The sequence below is a fragment of the Haplochromis burtoni genome, unplaced genomic scaffold (assembly GCF_018398535.1).
Source record: "Haplochromis burtoni strain Fernald_Lab_line unplaced genomic scaffold, NCSU_Asbu1 Contig_45, whole genome shotgun sequence".
Taxonomy (NCBI): domain Eukaryota; kingdom Metazoa; phylum Chordata; class Actinopteri; order Cichliformes; family Cichlidae; genus Haplochromis; species Haplochromis burtoni.
The window spans coordinates 2,460,756-2,466,963 of record NW_024582406.1 but is presented as its reverse complement, the minus strand read 5'-3'; positions in this window follow the sequence as shown (position 1 = coordinate 2,466,963).

The following is a 6,208-nucleotide window of genomic DNA, read 5'->3' as shown; positions in this document are numbered from 1 at the left end:
TATGCTACCATTGTATATAGTGTATTATCTTACTTTTTTTCATTGATTGTACTTATTTGTATTTTTGTATTTCCTTCTATATCTGTACCTGAGCTGAGGTGACGCAAAAATTTCCCCGTTGTGGGATCAATAAAGTCTTATCTTATCTTAGTGGCTGTGGCTACGATGTAGCTTGGGTGGATGACTGGCTATGTAAAGCGCTTTGGGGTCCTTAGGGACTAGTAAAAAGCGCTATATAAATACAGGCCATTATTTGGTTCTCAGAGCCAAAACTTTGGTAAAGGGTCATATTTCTTACCTTTATAAACTAGCTTCTCCACCTAGTGAATCTCTTTCATACAGGACCAAGATGAAATGGGAGTCAGAACTCCATATGAGTTTCTCTGAGTCGTTCTGGGAGGGAGCGGTAAGGGCCATTAATTCGTCTTGTAGTTGTGCCAGACTTTCATTAATACAATTTAAAGTTTTCCACAGATTACACTACAGTAAAGAAAAAATGTCAAAATTATACCCAGATAAATTTGATGATAAATGTAACAGATGCTCACAGATACCTTGCAATCTTACTCATATGTTCTGGGCGTGCCCTAGGTTGTCTGTATTTGGCATCAGTTCTTCAAAATAATTTCGGATATATTGGGTATAAAATTGACTCCGACTCCACATATTGATATATTTGGCAAACCACCAAATAACCTTCATACTACCACTATTCAAAATAACCTTATTGCCTTTGCTTCTCTCATTGCTAGAAAAAGAATTTTGTTGTTGTGGAAATCATCTCAGCCACCATTAATTAAAGTCTGGCTACAGGATATCTTAAGACTCTTAAAGCTGGAGAAGATAAAATTCTCCATCAGAGGCTCATCGGATAGATTTTTTACTCACTGGAAACCATTACCGGTACTTAAATACTTAGAAAAGTTACCAGCACGAGAAATCTCTCTGTAGTCCACCATATGACAGTGTACAAATTTTTCTGCTATTCCTGGCAGTGGCTGTTCTACCTTAGTAGTAATCATTAATATTAATATTAATATTGTTACTATTGTTAATATTGGTTAAGATTTATATCAATACTGATTAATGTTAAGACCTTGTTTTTTGAGGCTAGCAGATGTTAATGTTAATATTAAATTATAAGGATACGTAATACTAACTTATTGTTGGATTTTGTGTTTGTTTTGTTTTGTCTTTTTCTTTTTTTGTTGTATGGGTTTTGTATTTTTTGTATGGCTCTATTCATTTTCTCTGTAACATATTCATTTTTACATTATTGGGAGGGAGTGGGTGGCTGTAGCTCAGGTGGTAGAGCAGGTCATCCACTGGTCGGAAGCTTGGTGGTTCGATTCCTGGCTTCCCCTAGTCTACGTGCCAAATATCCTTGGGCAAGATACTAACCCCAAATTGCTCTCCGATGCATCCATTGGAGTATGAATGTGTGTGAATGTTAGCTACAAAGCACTTAGAAAAATGTGCTTGTGTGAATGGGTGAATGCACAAGTTGTGTAAAGCGCTTTGAGTGCTCAGATGAGTAGAAAAGCGCTATATAAAAACCAGTCCATTTAACATTCAGGTACACAGCAAATCCAGCATGTCCAAATTAAAACTGTCAGATTTGATTTCAACACTATTTCACAAATATTTGTCCGTTATTTGAAATATTGAACTGTTAAATTCAAATGTAATACTATGGAAAAATATATAATATATATTTCATATATCTGGAGAACTGGTGCCAGTGGAACAACCTCCTTCTAAACGTCAGTAAGACAAAGGAGTTGATAGTGGACTTCAGCACTAAGCAGGAGAGGAACTACCAGACCCCCGTCATCAACGAGTGCCCAGTGGAGAGAGTGGACAGCTTCAAATACCTCGGAGTTCACATCACGCAGGACCTGTCATGGTCCTGTCACATCAACACCGTGGTGAAAAAGGCCCGTCAGCGTCTCTACCACCTCAGACGCTTGAGAGACTTCCAACTGCCCTCCAAGGTGCTCAGGAACTTTTACTCGTGCACCATAGAGAGCATCCTGACGGGAAACATCTTAACCTGGTTCGGGAACAGCACCATGCAGGACAGACGAGCTCTACAGAGGGTTGTGCGGTCAGCTGAGCGCACCATCCGCTCCGAGCTCCCTGACCTGCACTCAATCTACAGCAGGCGGTGCTGGACCAAGGCCAGGAAGATCGTGAAGGACCTCAGCCATGTGTGAACGGGTTGGAATGTGAGAGTGAATGAATAGAGGAATTGTAAATTGCTTTGAGTGGCTAGAAAAGCGCTATATAAATGCAATCCATTATTATTATTATTTAAACCAACTGTTAACTGTATATTTCTGTACATTTAAGTATTATTATTCATATTGCCGCATTCATTGACCTTGTTTATAGGTAATTTCATTGTTTAATCACATTAAAATGTTCCTAATGTTTAAAAGCACTTGAAAAAGGCAAAATCCCATGTAAAATTAGGGCAACTAACTGTATTGTCATTAATGAAAATAACCGTATTTTTATGAGAAAGTTATTTTCTGCTATTATTTTGGCGCTCCAGCTGCCGGAATATTAGCCTACTGTTTTTTTAGGATTTTTTTTTTTTTTTTTTTTTTTTTTGCCTGTCCCGTTTGGCTCTTTTGCCATCAGAATTGTTGTCTAAAGGCAAAGAAAGATGCCCAACGGATTTACTTTACCAAATTGACCATCCCAGCCTTGCCGTAATGGTCCATTTGATTCACCTTTTATTGTTTATTTTATTTTCACTTACTGAATACGGGACAGACTTGACTGGGGGAAAGAAGGGGAGAAAGAAAGAGGGAAAGAGAAACAGCTGAGAAGAGGGACGGGGGAGAAGGGCAAAAACCAAAAACCAACAGAATGAGCAGAAAAAGAAAAGAAAAAAAAATGCATATATCAGTCACCTGGGTCACCTGCTGAGAAAGAAAAAAGAAAACAAGCAGAAGAGAACAAGAGTAATAGAATAAACAACATCACAATGATATATGGGAATATGACAGTAAATACTAAATATTAAACATTATTGTGCAGCACATAAGATCAACAGTGTAGTGTACCGTGAGAATACCCTTAACAAGAGTACATGAGACTTTTCATGGACTGCGAGGGAGCAGATGTCTCTCATGAAGTGTGTTAAGCTAAAAGTTTACTAAAAGAAAAAGCAACACAAGGACTTAAGGACTTCTTTTCAGGACAAGCAGTCAACGACGTATTTGTCGTTTGAGAAATGTTTTTATTTGTGTTTGGACTTAACATGCGTACTGTAAAGTTATTAATTGGTTTGTAAGTTCACTCGTGACCAGTTCTAACGGCGTCTTACTGGCGATGGTGAAGCTAAGGAGGAGAGAAAGCCCAAATAATAAACGCCCATTTCAAAGAACCGACCTGTGTCTGTGTTGTCGTGAAGAGAGCTACACTTAACAAAGTAATTAAAAAAGAAACAATTATAAATAAACAGTTTCTGTTTCTTGCTTTCTACTTCCGAAAATTCTGTTTTTGTTTTGTTTGTTTTTATGAGTAGAGTTTAAAACAACAACAACAAACAAACAAAACAAAAACTGGACAGTCTGAGCTACCAGAACTTTTACTGTAATTTTACATGCTTATTTCTTACAGTTTAAGCCCAAAGAGTTGTGTTGACAGATGTCTTTTGTTGTCACAGCAACTTTTTCTTCGTCCTGTGGAAAAACATTCAACCGTGTAACTTCTTTATACTGACTGACTGGTGCGGCCCACTTAAAGTCAATGTAAAAGTTTGACAAACCGCAGCTAAACTGTAGCTTTTAATTTATTGTCACATGCTACGGTGTACCTAGGAAATAACTCAACAACGGGAACTAACGGGTGTCATCTTTTTCTTTTCAATAATGGACAACTTACACATTTTGTAGACTGAGCAAGAAAGAAAGTAAGCGCTTCATGGTGACCCCAGAAAATTTCTTGTATGACTTTCTAGCATACAGCTGACACTGTTGGACGTCTTACACTGCAGTATAAGAGTCCCGCCACTAAGAGGCACTACAGGCTTTCAAACCAACTGTTTGCGTCACATTACAGGGGTTGAAAAAAAACCCCTTTGCACTGACTATAGAAGTACTACAACCCGGCCTTTAAAAAAAATAAATAAATTGCAGTCCTCTATTTTAGAAATGTTGGTCGTTATCTGCTAGAATAAGGGTTCGGGTAAACACTTGTGTAATCAAATATGTTTTATTATTGATATTGAAATGGGTGTTAATCAGGTTGGTACAGTTCTTGTTGTTGGATTTTCCCACACAGATACCTCTGGGATTTACAGAGAATGGTCAGGATGAGGGGCCCCATTTTTTGGCCAGTCCCCTTAATATCAAAGGACAGTCTTATATCCTTTATATTGGAAGCCCTTGTTAATGTTTTGTGTGTTCGCTGTTCAGCGAGTTCTGGTTGCAATGTTTTGAGGTCTGGGTTGATTATGTTGTATTCCACATGTCCAATTGATGGTTTATAATTTCTATAAAATGCTGTCACTAAATGTAAATGGCCTGAATAGTCCCATTAAAAGAAGCAAAATAATTGCCAAATTGAAAAAGGAGACAGTAGATATAGCATATTGGCAAGAAACCCATCTAGGCATTGCAGAACATGAGAAATTAAAAAAAAAAAAAAGGGTTTCAGACACACATTTTATTCATCGTATAGGGCAGGGAAAAAACGAGGAATGGCTATCCTGATCTCAAACAAAATAAAATTTGATCATATATCTAACATAAGCGATAAGGAAGGTAGGTTTGTCTTAGTAAAAGGCAAAATAGATCACAAGGCTGTCACACTATTAAATGTCTATGCACCCCCAGGAAGCAACACAAGTTTCTTCAAAAAGATATGTGATTTGATCTCTAAGGAAACTGTGGGAACTCTCATTCGTGCAGGAGATTTTAATTTACTGTTAAACCCCCAATTAGACTCAAATAATAGTGGCAGGAAAAGCACGTCTGGAGAGAAACAAGTTAAAGGAATGTTAACGGAATTAGGGCTTATTGATGTGTCTATTCATGGGTCAGCATCAGGGTTTACCTTTTACTCTGCTCGACACCAAGTGTACTCAAGGATAGATTACTGTTTTATGTTTAATAGGGATTAAATAGATGTTTACATCAATGCTGTAACTGCAATAAGTTAATTAACCGATTCGCACTACAACCTGCTTTGCCTCTTATCTGTAGTTATTTTTATTTAATTTAATAACTGTACAGTACTCTCTGTATATAGTAACCACTGTGCTTGATGTAAATATGTAAAAATTGTGTATGTTTCTGTTCTGTGTCCTGTGTACTGTTTGTTTGTATATGTGTCTCTTTGGCTGCTGTTACAACCAAATTTCCCCTTGTGGGACAATTACAGGATTATTCTATTCTATTCTATTCTATTCTATTCTATTCTATTCTATTCTATTCTATTCTATTCTATTCTATTCTATTAAACAGGATAAAAGACTACAGAATAGGTCCAAGAGATTTCTCTGACCACAGTGGAATTTATATAACATTACATTTGGATGGGAAACGGAGGACAACCTTGTGGAGACTAAATACTGGTATGTTAAATGATCCCGCTTTTGTGAAACAAATGATAGCTGATCTTAACTTGTACCTGCAGGACAACGATAATGGAGAGACAAACCCCAGTATCGTGTGGGATGCAGCTAAAGCTGTCCTCAGAGGAAAAATAATTGCATGGTCAACCATGCTTAAAAAGAAAAAGTCACAAGAACTGTTACAACTGCAGGATAGTTTAAAGGTCTTGGAACAGTCAGGTCTGAAGGATAAAAATACAACAGTAACCCACCAGATCAGACAGATCAAGCAGGAAATAGATAAGATATTAGGTGAAGAAGTAGAGAAAAACATGAGATTTATGAAACAGAGATATTATGAGGGGGGACCTAAAGCTGCGAAGCGGCTAGCATGGCGGATTAGAAAACAGCAAGCTGAAAATACTATTTATAAGATTAGAGACCCAGTTGGTAATAAAGTTGTAACTGACTTGGACAAAATTCAAAGAGCATTTGAAACGTATTACAAATCGTTATATAGCCAGTCTATCCAGGGTGACGTAAATAAGATAACTGACTTTTTGAACTCTTTAGACCTGCCTACAATTGGTCGGGAAGCAAATAATAGGTTAACGTCTTTAATATCTCAGGAGGAAATAA